General features: G+C 41.4%; 1 long non-coding RNA gene across 1 annotated transcript in view; it reads right to left on the bottom strand.

The window, feature by feature from the left end:
• Window positions 1-14,886, bottom strand: part of LOC115096275 — a 77,688-nt gene extending 62,802 nt beyond the window's left edge. Inside the window, exon 1 of the long non-coding RNA XR_003858014.1 lies at window positions 14,784-14,886. This is a non-coding gene — a long non-coding RNA (uncharacterized LOC115096275). The remainder of the gene's footprint in view (window positions 1-14,783) is intronic.
• Between the last annotated feature and the right edge of the window lie 212 nt (window positions 14,887-15,098).

Genomic DNA, 15,098 nt, shown 5'->3' with positions numbered 1-15,098 from the left:
TGGAGAACTATCTGTCTCACACTCATCCAGTACAATTTATGCACGAGCATTGCCATAGATGTCAATGTGAGATAGAAATCAATGGGGGATGAAAATGAATGGGACAAATAACATTTGTTTCATCCATGGGACCCCTCCCATTTCATTTTGGGGATTCATGAATGAAACAAATAGGGTCCTATTCATTTCAGATTGCCCATTCATTTCAAACAAATGCACATTCCTACTGTATGGGATACAACATTGTAAGTACATGTTCTGATAATGAGTGTAAAATATGTTTTGATAATTTGAAATAACCAAAAAATCAATCCAAAAAATATTAAAGCAAACATTGAAAACCACTGATTTTAAGAATTAGCTAAACAATAAACACATATTTCTATTTTATAAATAAATCATAAGCCCTCTGTATAAATTGAGGTCTGAGCATCATCCGCTCCCATATTCAGATTCATGAATTCCTGATATTCTCCCCTCCCTCCTTTTCCTTAACATTATTAATTTTACTGCAGTGGTACTGATTAGTTTATCTCTGCTTAGCAGAGCCCAATAGTGCTATCCTTTGGATGCAAAAGCTATCACTGACTCAGGTCTCCAACTACCCTGCTATTCTGTTTGCTTGACATTAAATTCCTTCAGTTCCCCAGTGCTACTTGATTCCTTAGACCCATGCCCTAAATGAGTGGTATCCAATGGGAAATTGTTCACAAAAGATACTATTAGCCTGTTCCCTGATCCCTTTTATTCTGAACAGGTAGCTCCTCTTCTTACTCTTCCATTGTTATTTTTGACAGGTTCTTCCTCAGAGCCATTGAAAGGGGGTGAGTGAAGGTCATTCAGGCAAGTATCATTTTAATTGACCCCCTCCTTAGTTTCAGTGCGGGCTCTTCCCATAAAGCTGCCACTCGCACAAGAGAAAAGAGTGGAAATACTAGAGGAAAAGAGAATAAATGCTGCTGCTAAATCTTATTGCATCATGGGAAGTAAAAAAAAAAAAACCAGTCCTACGGAATCAAGACATGTTTTTAGAAAATAATTTAACAATAAATGTAATGGAAGGTAATTTAAAAATATTAATGGCACAAATTAGAAACGCCTGCTCTCAGAAACTAAATAGTAGAGCTGATTAAGCTTTGTATATGCCAGTGAAAGCTCCTAGAATAGCTTTGGAGAACTGTTCTAACCTGATAAAAATTACACTGCATTTATCAGTCAGTTTTTTCTCTCCTAAGGTTGGTACTAGTCAAGTTTATTAATGCCGCAGGATACAGTGACTCACTAGTCTGGCATGTTGATCTAAACTGTGCATAATTATTTCTCGTGATCACATCTGGGCTTCTGGTTGCCAAAAGTAAATGGTCAGAATAAAGTCTGACTTTCTAAATATAATGATTCTGCAGCTTTGGTAGCATGATGCCATGATGTATCTCAGTAATTTCAGCTATAATTTTTGCATTAGCTTGAGTCACTATAGCAACTGGTGAGGAGATTCCTAACATAACATTATTTTACCTGGAGGTATACAAATAATATTTAAATAAGCCTCAACATCTCATAACAGCAGTTCAATAGAAAAGAAATGAAAGGTAATTTGAAAAAACGTTTAGGTTATTACAAGGAAAGTGGACATACTGAAGATGAATGTGCATACTTGGTCCATAAAATTGTATGTGGTATGCAAAAGTTAAAAAGCCAATGGCAGACCTATGCATATAAAAAATATTCTAGCCCTCTGCAGAATACATGTCTCAGCAACTGCTGATTAAATAAAATTAAATAACTGTTTAGAATATTAGTAAGAATTTTCCTACACAGAATGGTAATGCCAGAGGATTTAAAACCATTGGTGAGCTAGAAAGCTCAATACATAATATTTAGTAAGCTGTTTTCATAGCATAAAATGCACCTTACATTACAATTAATGATGTCAAACATACAGGGAGAAAAGGAACAATCTAAGGATTTTTCTGGCGCACCCATGCAAACAGTTCAGGAGAAAATAACCCCCACACACGTCGATGCATATTCCTCATGGTTATCCCTAACAAGGCCCCATTACAGTAATCAAATATTGTCATAGCCAAAGCTCACCCAACCTCTAATTTTCTTCAGCTGCCTTAATCTTATAAAAATCTTCCTCACTATCAAAGAGGTATAAGGTTCAAATAATAACAGCATCATATTGCACCCCTATGTTTCAAACCTCAGCACTATCTGGCTTTCATAAATGGCTAAGTCATAAATGTGCCCCAAAAATGCCTCTCATGCCGTCCATTTTTTACCCAGCTAAGTTTATATGTTTTGCACTTTAACTAGATACGCAGATTTTTAACTGGCCAGCTTTAAATGGCTATCTCCAAAAGTTAGCCAAAGAAAACTTTTGAAAATTGACCTCAATGGCATTTCCTATAAAGCACTGTGTATAACACAGTTAAAATTGTACTCAGTTTTCTTTATGAGAATAAGTATTATATGATTGAGTTCTTATGTTAAAATATAAGGAGTCCAAATGAATGTCGGGGTGTGGTTCTGAAATGCCTCTTTCCCATAACATCAACCTGCGAAATATCCCTGCCAATATCCCCTCAGTGGTAACACGCTAGAGAACTATATAGATCTTCTCTAGAAATCACATGATCTTTGGCAGTCTATTATCTTTGGCAGTCTATCATTAAAACCCAGCCTCTAGCCTATATTAGGCACCGCTCATGTTAATTTTGTTATTACCCCCTTATATCTTAATCCAAGTTAATTCGACCTGTTCATTGTAAGACATTTACTTGTCATTGTTGTTATTGTTTAAAATGTAAACCGAATTGATCAATAATTTTGTTATTGGAAAGTCGGTATAGAAAAATGCTAAATAAATAAATAAATAAATAAATAAATAAATGTAGTTATTGTATTGTTATGCGTTATTTTATTTGATTCTTTATGGTTTATTTGTTGTTTTATGTGTATTGATTACTAGGAGGTAGATTTTCAAAAGACATTTAGGTGGATAACTCAAAAGTTATCCATCTAAAGGGCAAATGTGGCATATTCAGCCACTTATTCATCTAAATTATAGCCAGATAATTAGATAACCAGCCCTAATTTAACCGGAATAAAAAGGGGTGCTTCCTGGGCATTCCAAGGAGGGGCAGGTATATCCGGCTCAGTTATCAGGCCTTGAGTGGCTAAGTAGTGCTGTCATTACCTAACAAAATAAAGGTACAGAGAGCTAATCCCCTCTCACCCCCAAACAAAGCATGATACTTTAGGTCCTGTCAGGCTGTACTCTCCTAACCTCCCTCCCAAAACCTTTTTCAAGATTTCGATTTGTCTGTGAATGTTTTTACTGTATGCCAGAACCATACTGATACTTCAGCAGAATGTCATCATGCAAGCATTTCTGCCCAAAGCACCACCTGTGTGGAGCGCAGTTACTGTGATGCAGTGAGTGTGGGTGTGGCAAGTGACTACATCAGTGACACTGCATTCAGGGATTGAACCGTCATGGCCAGCTCAGCCGTTCTGGAACCAGCAGCAGCCACCACTCAACCTGTGGCTCTGATAACCATTGAGATTGTCAACCAGCCTCCCCCAGCGTGGTAAGCCCGCCCACCCTATCGAGTCCATTACCTCAACCAATAATAGGGCCAAACAACCACAGTTACCACACTCTTACTTCTTATTACTCGGATCTCTAACGGCACCTTCACGGTACCTGACTTGCCTTCAGCAATAGCTATACCTTTTACCCTACTATCTTGCATTGGAATTCCAAACTTTATCGAGTTTTACATAGATAGTCTCCGATCCAGCTTCTAAGGCCCAGTTCACTCACCTTTCTTTTTCAACCTAACCCCTGAAGAAATGCATACCCAACAGATCCTGATCAGATACTACCGACACCTTCGCAGCATGTTCTATGGTCAAGAACCACCGACAAGAACTCCTAGATCTCTCATCCCAATTATGATCACCCCCCTGACCCAGTTTCTAGGTCTCACCCTCCTCTCGGTAACCTTATTTAACGCACAATCTCTAACAAAGAAGACTCACATCCTCAACGACTATCTCCTGGACTCTAACCCCGACATCTGTGCCATCTCAGAAACCTGGCTAAAAAACTCAGATATAGCCTTAATCAACCAGCTACCCACTCACAAATATGACATCTTTTCAATCCACAGACACAAAAAACGAGGGGGCGGCCTGCTACTAGCCTCCAAGAAAGAACTCAGACTAACTTCACATACCATCAAGTCCAATTCCAATCTGGAATTAGGTCTATTCAAATCGAATCAACTTCAAGTAATGCTAGTATATGCCCCGCCAGGTTCATTAGAAGCAGACGCCTCCTCCCTTATAGAGTCCATTGTGAAGCACATCAACACAGACCTTCCAACCATGATCATGGGAGATTTTAACCTCCACTTCGATGCCTCTCCCCGCTCCTCCAACTGTGAAGCCCTCCTCACCACCCTCAATGCAATGGGATTTGATCAGATTGTCAACCAGCCAACACACAAAGCAGGACACACCCTGGACCTGATGTTCATCAATTCTAAGTTCTCCTGCACTACAGAACCATCATGTACCCCAATTCCCTGGTCTGACCATTTTCTGATAACAACCACCTTCTCCATAAAAACACAATTAAACTCCCCTCATCACCTCTCCACTATTCACTTCAGGAAATCATGTACTTCAGACATTCTCAATGAGCATCTCTCCAAGGAACTCACAAACCTGGATCTTTCCAACCCTGACTCGGCGATGCTCTCCTGGCACAAGATCACTGAAGCAGTAGCAAATAAATTATGTCCCTCAGTCTCCAAAGTAATTAACCCATCAAAAAAAGGAAACCAACCTTGGTTCTCCAGCAAACTCAAACAGTTAAAACTAGAACTACGACAAAAAGAAAACAGATGGCGCAAAGCCCCCAACCCGTCCACTCTATCAACATATAAAGGAACCTTACATCTTTACAGAACCTCAATTCTAAAGTCAAAAAGAGAATACTACACAAATAAAATCCACGATCTCCAATTTGATGCAAAGGCTCTCTTCTCATATGTATCACAAATCACAAAGTCACTACCTCCGACAATCCCAGATGAACAAGCTCAAGCTAAGGCTAACGAGCTCTCTGTATTCTTCCAACAGAAGATCTCGAAGACTATCGCACTCCTTCCAACCAACACTACTCCCCTTGCGACCTTCACCAATATTCACACTCTCATGGGAGCCAAGCTTGAGATCTTCGAACTCACCTCTCCCAAGGAAATCGAATCCCTTCTTAAGAGACAGAAATCTTCCAGCCATCCAGCAGACAACATCCCTTCCAAACTTCTGCTATTCATCCCTAACACAATCTTGGAACCTCTGACCAACATCATAAACTCCTTCTTAACTCAAGGAATGTATCCAGACAGTCTAAAAAATGTGGCCCTTAAACCCCTTCTCAAGAAACACAATTTAGACCTCAGTGAATTAGCTAATTATCGCCCCATCTCCAACCTACCATTCTTAGCCAAACTCACAGAGAAATTGGTAAACACCCAGCTTTCTGATTATCTAGAAGAACACAATATCCTATATCCATCCCAATATGGCTTCCGCAAATCACGCAATACGGAAACCCTCCTCATTTCTCTGACAGACCATATTATCATGGGACTGGACAAAGGCCTCTCCTTACTTCTAATCCTCCTAGACATCTCGGCGGCCTTCGACACCATCAACCATTCCATCCTCCTGAATCGCCTATCAGACATAGGCATATCCAGAACAGTCCACAGATGGTTCAAGTCTTTCCTTAGTAACAGGAGCTTCAAAGTCAAAATCAACAATAAAGAATCACCTTCAACAAATTCTTCTCTGGGTGTTCCCCAAGGATCCTCCCTATCACCCACCCTTTTCAACATTTACTTCCTCCCCCTTTGCCAACTGCTAACAAATCTCAACCTAATTCACTACATCTATGCAGACGATGTGCAAATTCTGATTCCCATCACAGAATCCATCGCTAAATCACTCATGCTCTGGAACAACTGCCTAAAAGATATCACCAGTCTTCTCAACAGCTTAAACCTAGTCCTTAATGCCTCAAAGACCGAACTCCTCCTCATCTCTTCCAACCAGGACAACCTCCTCCCACAGACCTACAGCAACTCCCATCTCACCCATTCTCATGTAAGAGACCTCGGAGTAATACTCGATAATCATCTCAACCTAAAGAATGTGATCAGCACCACAACCAAAGACTGTTTCTACAGACTCCAGGTTTTAAAAAGACTCAAACCGCTACTATATTTCCACGACTTCAGGACAGTTCTACAAGCCTTGCTATTTTCTAAAATAGACTATTGCAGCGCTCTTCTCACAGGCCTACCCAGCTCAACTATTAAGCCGCTACAGATTATACAGAACGCGGCAGCCAGAATCCTGACCAACACCAAACGTAGAGATCACATTACTCCCATCCTCCGTTATCTACACTGGTTACCAGTTAACTACAGAATTTTACACAAATCAATCACTTTAATACACAAATCCATTCACAACCACCTACAACTCAACCTCGAATTCCCACTCAAACTTCATACGTCAAACAGACCGATCAGGGAAATCTACAAAGGCTCTCTTCAAGCCCCTCCTACCAAAGCCACGCGCCTCATGTCAACCAAAGACCGAGCCTTCTCGACAGCAGGCCCAGCAATGTGGAACAACATCCCTTCAGACCTCAGGCTGGAACCTTGCTTCATTACTTTCAGGAAGAAACTCAAGACTTGGCTGTACCGCCAAGCCTTCCCAGATCCTTCTGATATTCATTAGATGATTAACACTTCCCAAGATATATGGACTTTGTCTTCCTCTAAGTTCTCTACAAGCGCTAGTTTCTTTTAACCACTTAACTAGCACTAACCATGTTACCGTGTTGATATTATATTCTTAACCTCTACCTTCCTAGGCCTTTCTTTCCTGCTGCTTAAGCCTCCAAGTTTACCATCCCTGTTGAATGTAACTTTGATTCTTCATTTATATAAAAAAGTTTGGTTTTCTGTTACAGTTCCCCTGTTTAATGTAAACCGATCTGATATGGTATTTAACCATGAAGGTCGGTATAGAAAAATGCTAAATAAATAAATAAATAAGTAGCTCCGGATTACCATACCAAGTCAATCCCGGTTTACAAACCACTTCCAGAGATGCTGCGCCAATGGCAGAGATGTCTTCTTTTTTCACCTCTCATGGGAGGGTCAAAATCACCCACCGAGGTGCCCAGGCGATGGTATCTTGAGAATGCCGTCACTATTACACCTTACAGCCAGCACAGCCAGCACAGCCAGTCCAGCCCCAGTGCTGCCACTGCCTTGGCCTGATATTCAGGGCAGCCAAGCTTACCAGCACTGTACCAGGCACTGGATCAACTAGCACCCTGCTTGCTACTAGGGATGTGAATCGTGTCCTCGATCGTCTTAACGATCGATTTCGGCTGGGAGGGGGAGGGAATCGTATTGTTGCCATTTGGGGGGGTAAAATATCGTGAAAAATCGTTAAAAATCGTTAAAAAATCGTTAAAAATCGAAAAATCGAAAAACCGGCACATTAAAACCCCCTAAAACCCACCCCCCGACCCTTTAAATTAAATCCCCCACCCTCCCGAACCCCCCCCCAAATAACTTAAATAACCTGCGGGTCCAGCGGCGGTCCGGAACGGCAGCGGTCCGGAACGGGATCCTGCTCTTGAATCTTGTCGTCTTCAGCCGGCGCCACTTTCCAAAATGGCGCCGAAAAATGGCGGCGGCCATAGACGAAAAAGATTGGACGGCAGGAGGTCCTTCCGGACCCCCGCTGGACTTTTGGCAAGTCTCGTGGGGGTCAGGAGGCCCCCCACAAGCTGGCCAAAAGTTCCTGGAGGTCCAGCGGGGGTCAGGGAGCGATTTCCCGCCGCGAATCGTTTTCGTACGGAAAATGGCGCCGGCAGGAGATCGACTGCAGGAGGTCGTTCAGCGAGGCGCCGGAACCCTCGCTGAACGACCTCCTGCAGTCGATCTCCTGCTGGCGCCATTTTCCGTACGAAAACGATTCGCGGCGGGTCACATATTAAGCAAAAATGGCATCATTTATCACATTTTACCCATTTGTTTCATACAAATGCACACCCCTTATACTAACTGCATCCCAGGTTTCTTTCAATCATGGGGGTGAGTTTCTGCTTCGGGCCACCTAATCCCTTCTTTCCAATAAAGAATCTTCATAATTGGTGATGTTCCAACAAATCACAAACATTACTGATTAACGTCTTCAACAAAAACAACAACATCAGGTGCATCTTTTGTTTCTTTAGTGTGGCAGCCATAACGCACAATGAAATTTCATAAGTAAATCTGTTTTTCCCTTTGAAAACTCCCTGGAATTCCCTTTGTTCTTTTCTGGGTTTTAGGGCTCTTTCCGAGGAAGATGAAAAAGTTACTTTTTTCTATACAGGACTTCCCTTCTCCCTGCGATCTGCTGCTAGATATCTGCTGCTACCTCCTTGATATACAAAGTAGGCAATGACTATTCACGCCTCTGAATGAGCAACTGTTTGGTGGCCCTCTACCGTCTTTTCCCACCCTCCCCTCCAAATGGTTGTCACTGAGCTCCTCAAGCTGAGTAACACAAGGGAGCAAACTGAAAAGTTCCTACTCCTACTGAAAAACCCCAGCCACAACAATCAAAAGTTCAGATACTGGGCCTCCCTTCTGCAAGGGACGAAAACCTTAAAGGAATGAGGCTTCTGTGCAGTTCTTGGGCAACTATTTTTCCTCTTTCTGTAGGAAAGAATGCTCAAAGAATGTTCTTCCCAAAAGAAGAAAAATACAAAAAAGGAGAACCAGCTTTCCAGCCTCCTTAAGTAGGCTAACAGTTGTTCTGTCTAAGAACACCAAGGAATTCTGCCTGCACATCTAATGGAAGAGAGGTGATTTAAAACGTTTTCTCCTTCTCTTGCACTCTTACAGCTTGCAATCTACTGCTCTTCTACTGATTAAACCGTAGGAGCTCGCTGTCTAACATATAGGGCTGTTAGAGATCAATATTCATTCAGCAGCACGGCAAGTGGAAAATGTATCTGGCTAAAAGTTATCCATCTCTACCTGCATCTTGTATGGCACTGAGGATCACCTGTCCAGGGGGGTGGAGGCACTTTGTAATTTGAGGCTAAGAGGTTCATCAACTGCTTGAATCCCACATTCTCAACCACCTGGAGTGGTTGGTCATCCAGGGCAAAGCACCACGTGATTGTAAATGGAAGGTAAACAGGTGTTATTTATGCCTGCTGAATCATATGATGAAAGGAAGAAGAGAACATTAAGGTGAGCATATGGTGCCCTGCTCCGGGGACAAGGTGAACCAGTCTTGCTCCTCGTTGCGTGCAAGGAAAAGTTGTAGTTCTAATTTCCCAATTGAGGACCCTATGAAAAGCAGAACTATTAAGTTCCTTCATTCCTTGAGATAAAATGAGGACTGGTTCAGTCTGGTTCCCTGGATATTGGGCTGTACAGTCCCTCTAATCAAAGAGAACAAACCAGTAGATGAATCAAGATTTCACTTTCCTGTAAATCAAAATTGTTTCTTTTGCTCAGCATCAAGAGCAAATGTTTTATAGCTGAACAAATCCCTAAGGATTTGATCTTTATCATTGCCAGATATTATTTTATAAAACTGCATATTTAAAGGAATCTGGCAAGTTCTTTTATGGTTATAGACTGTCACAATATGGAAAGCAACAGAGGTAAATGATTAGATGATGCTATAGAAAAAATGCATAACTTGAAGGGAACCAACCAGATTGTAATAAGAGAACTTTTACAAGCAAATTATCCCTGCTGATAATGGCAAGTGGAAAGGAGAAGGTGACAGCAATGAAATATCAGTCAGCCGATCTTAAGTTATTCCGCATAGTTCCACTTTTTAACAACCAGTTTGTAAAATATGCGATGACCTCAGTTATGCTGGTTTCATATTTTAAATGTAAAACAAGCTTTTCATGGTTGATTAACATTCCTTTTTCCTTGTTATTAATGTGCAGTGCATTTTAAAAGATTATTTTCAGTAAAAAGTTAGAAAAAAAAAATCAGATGTATATTTATTACTGAACAAATCATCAAAAAGGCATAAATCCACACCTGTCAATATAATGAGCAATAATGATAGGCAGATCACTTCTAGCATCAGGTAGGCCAGATTTAGGCATAGGCAACATAAACACCTACTTCTGGTATCAACATTTAAAGATACCAAATACTTGGGCCAAAAAGGAGCCTTTTCCCAGTTCCTGAGGGCCGTGTGCCTGAGCCACTTCAAATGGGTTCCCCACTCCTACCTCACTCTTAGGAGGGGGGGGGGGTGTAACACCCTTCTCCTTTCTCATCACTGAGAGAAGAGACAACTGTTCCTTCTTCCCATGCTTCCCAGTCACTCCAGTCCTGCCCTGGGTGTCAGAAGATGGCAGAAGATTCTCTTTCCTTAAAATGAGGAAATGCATGGCTCTTGGCTAATTCTTACAACAAAATCTCTCATTAAAAAATCTCATAGGGGCATCTGGAAATGTTTGCATCATAGGAAAACAGGTCACATTTATAATGTTCTACCCCTCCCCCCGCAAAAAAAAATTATTTTTATTAAAATAATGTACATGCTAATAAAGTTACACCAAAACGCATCCAAAATCATATGCAAACATGGAAAATTCATAAGCAAGCAACTGTATATCAAAATGCTACTAATGAAAAAAAAACAAATTTCAAAGTGTTTCCTTCATTGTGTCCATAAACAAGTGTCCTCTTATCTAAACAATTTAGCCACATTTCTCAATAAATCCTTTTGAACTCCAAACAGGAAGGTTTTAAAAGGTTGAAATAATTTCTGGAGTATAGATCCGGTAACAGTTATTAGCCAGGATGGTGTGGCAATCATCACCTCTTACTACTAGAAATGAGCAACAGGGGAGGAATCGTCCCATTAAATTCTGCCTGGCATTTTCAAGTGATCTGGATTAGGCACTGGCAGTGACAGAATGCTGGGCTCGATAGACCATTAGTCTCACCCAGGATGGTACTTCTTATTTAAGTATGAGAATGATGTCAGTCAGTCAGTACCCCTGCTCCCAACAGTGGATCAATACCACCCACAGTTGGCTGGGGCTAGAGATGCTGAAGAAGCAGCATTCACATCCCCTTGGGAGAAGAAAGTTGTGTTCTTTGCTTAAGGGTGACACCTAGTGGCCTGATCTAAGGCCCATGATTGCAGGCTTCTGTCGTATGGCATCTGACCATGAAACCATCACTTTAATGACCAGACTAGATATGTTGGGGGAGTGATATAAAACAGGAAAAAGTTCCTGCTTAGTTGTGTTAGAGCCAGGACTGGGATCTGGAGCTGGAAGTACAAAGGAGTGGGAGGAAACCTAGCAGGTCAATAAAACGTTTAATGTCCAGAGGATATTAGTTCATTTCAGAGTTATGAAGTGATGATAAATTCAATGTGCTGATTCACTGCACTGACAATCATCTCTAAAGGACTTCCTGGTAACTCAGAGATGATTGGTTCTGTTACAAGATTCAAAAAGATGAGAGCCTGATAGATTCATAATGCTGATGACAGTGGCAGCACAAATGAGTTATCTATCTGAGAAAATTTAAGCTAATAATAAATTAATTGTACAAACTGAATTGCAACAATAATTTCCCTTCAGCTCTGGACTCCGTTTCTAAGCTTGAACTTGTTGATTATATTTCTGAAGTCTTGATTTCTTATTCAAATATTATATTGCCTGGTGATTTCAACATTCATGTTGATGACCCCCACAAACATAGATAAAGTGTTCTTGACATCAATGGCTGCTCTGGGACTAACAGAAAATTCAATTACAAATGCACAAAGCAGACACATCTTCCATTTATTGTTTACGAGGGATAAATGTGTGCTTCAGCAAAACTCTATTAAGGTAAAATCACTTCCATGGTCTGATGATTATGTAATTTCCTGCATATTATGTATAAAAGTTTTTTCATGGTCTAAATAGATAGACTATGAAAAGGAGGAAAATTCAGGACATTAACTCTGAGGACTTAGCTTCCAGTTTAGATCACTTTCTCCCCAATTTTTTAGTTACCTCTCCAGTCTCGAGTTTCTACTTGGAACTCAATTGCTCAAAAAGCTATAGAAACATTTACACCATTGCCTAGCTACATAATATCTCAGAAGAAAATGCCTCCCTGGTACATCCAGGTACAAGGATAAAAGCACAAGGATAAAAGCCTTGCAAACATACAACTTTCTATTAATGCATCGACATTTTCAGTTAAACAGGAGAAGGAGTATTTTGTGAAGCACTTAAGATGGTCTGACAATCATTTATGGCAACTCTACAATATAATTTGTGAGTTCTCAGGGAGTGATAATAACCAGACCTCTAATGAAAGGAGGAATTAATAACTGCAATATTTGCCAAATATGTTAATAAAAACATTTTTACTACAAGGATGAATTTTCTTCAAGTCCAGTGTGCAATGATATTTCTTTAGAATTTTTGGAGTAAGTTTTCACCCTGTAACAAAATCTGAGATGTAGATATACAAAAATTCTTACAAGCAACAAGCTCCTCAGTAAATCTATATCTGAGCTGGACCCCATTCCCACCAAGTTAAATAAGTTACCCAAACTTGGTCTTACCTCGTTTTATCCTCTATAATTACAGTTTGGAGCAAGGCTCAGTCAATCATCCTTAAAGAAGGCCCTTATTTGACTTATAATATAGGTGGATAAACTTCATCTTACTGTACCTAATAATTACAACCTCTCCTTTTTGCCAAACCTCTTGAAAAAGTGGTTTATACTCAAGTAGAGAATTTTGTCAACAAAACCAAAGTCCATCATAGGAGGCAGTCGGGATATAGATCTGGTTTTAGTACTGAAAACAGCCTTGATAGCACTGATTAATGAAATTAGGACCAAGGTACAGGAAAATATGTGCTCATTTTCTCCCTTGCTATAAGCACAGCATTTGAGTCTATTAAGCATATTTTACTGTTACACTAGTTACAGGATTTGGTCATTCATGGAGTGGTACTAAAAGTGGCTTTATTATGACCTAACAGATCAGACATATAGTGTGCTTAGGAGCCTAAATCTGCCCCCATTTTCGCTGGATTCATCATTCAGCAACAAATGATGAATCCAGGCCTTAGCTGGATAAGTAGCAATTTTTAAGATTTATCCAGCTATGTAGCGGCAAAGCCACCATTTAGCTAGTGAAGTTGAAACATATCCAAATAAGTGCAGTGTATCTCCTATATGCGTGTATTTGTGCTTCTAATTTTAAACATTTATGTGTTGAGATTTCATACATATATTTTACGTAGCACTTGGCTTTAACACGCTCAAGTCTGTGAATTTTGAAACATGCGCGTGTGAAGGAAATTACCTTGGTCACCAGTTTGCCCAGTCCATCTCTAGGTCATCGATATCCTCTTGGTTCTTCAGCCTGAACTCCCCCTCAGTTTACCCATACCCCTCACACAGACATTATTTAGCAATAAACACGTTTATTCTCTCTTATAAACAGCAAATTATAGGCCCGATTTTTAATGGCCCAAGCACGCAAAAAACAGGGGTTACGCGCGCTGCTGGGCCTTGCGCACGCCGCATGCATTTTAAAAGGGGCCCGGGCATGTGAGTAACCCCTGTTACACGCACAAGAGCTGAGCCTCGGCAGAGGGGCGGGGAGGGGCAGTCCGGGGATAGGGCAGGGTTAGAGGTGCCTGGTACAGCGACCATTTGCTGCTGTGCTAGGGGATCACGTGGCAGCACTTGCTACAGCTCCTTTGTAGAAGCAAAAGGTAAAAAAATTGGGATACCTAGGGTAGGTCCAGGGGTGGGAAGGGGAAGGGGAAGGGAGGTTGGGGAAGGGAGGTTAGGGTAGGGAAGTTCCCTCCCAGTCCGCTCCTTAATTGGAACGGACTGGGAGGGAACTGGGGAAGCCGGACGATGTGTCACCGTGCGATTTTTACCTATGTCTATCCCCCTTTCACGCGCCGGGTAGTGCGTGCACATGGATGCACACACATTCTTTTTTAAAATCTACCCCTTATGCGTAAATGTTGGCCCCACCCAGGAACCCTGGTCTGCTCATTTTCTTCATGCGTTATTTTTCTCACACACAGACGTATGGATGTGTATGTGAACCCTATATAAAATATATGGTATTTTAGTCATGGGCCTCGTACATGCATATCTCATGTTTGCACCGAATATCCCTTATGCACTGAGCATTGTTGTCATGCACTTTCTTCGTGCACAGAACAGCAATGTTCAATGTTCCAACTCAGCCAACTCTTTGTAAGCTCATTCCCCGCTGCAGAACTCTCCCATGTAACATCACTGCTTAGAGACTCAGTGACAGCTTGAACGGTTGCTGTTAATCTGCAAAGAGCTCAACCTCCGGTAGTAAGTATCTTGCTTTGCTAGGCCTAATTCAAGGCTCCTGCCTTTGCTTTAAATGCCTAGATATCCAGGCACAGTTCAAGGCTTTTATCTCTGGTTTAAATCCTTAAATCTCCAGGCACAGTTCAAGGCTTTTATCTCTGGTTTAAATTTTTAAATTTAGTGCCTTTGGGCTTGATTTAGGGACAACCAAACCCTACTGCCTCCACCCACCATATCTTATAGGAGGGAACAATTAAATACTGCATCTTGCCCACCTACTGCTACATCCACCCACAGCAGTTTCCTTAGCTTCTAACCTGTTCAGTGTCCTTGTGTCCTTAAGGGGGTTTCAACCAGTCTTCTTCTTCCTCCATTGGAGTGGGCTCTAGGTCTGGACTCTCCAGCAAGTCCGCCTCCATCTCCTCCATGTCTTCCTCTGTCTTTTTAGTAGTCCTTCTTCCTGTTCCTGTCCAGCCCCTTTCTCAGGCCACCTTCCTGGCTCCTCCCAGTCCACCTGGATGTTCTCACCCTCTTGATGAGGTGCAGGCTGTACAGTCCCTCTCTCTTGGTTCACCTCTCCTCCCTCTCTCAGTACCTTTCAGAGTAGGATCTCTTCCCCTAACCTGGGGTTT

This window comes from Rhinatrema bivittatum, chromosome 7 (assembly GCF_901001135.1).
Source record: "Rhinatrema bivittatum chromosome 7, aRhiBiv1.1, whole genome shotgun sequence".
Lineage (NCBI taxonomy): Eukaryota > Metazoa > Chordata > Amphibia > Gymnophiona > Rhinatrematidae > Rhinatrema > Rhinatrema bivittatum.
This window is presented reverse-complemented; position numbering and strand designations above follow the sequence as displayed.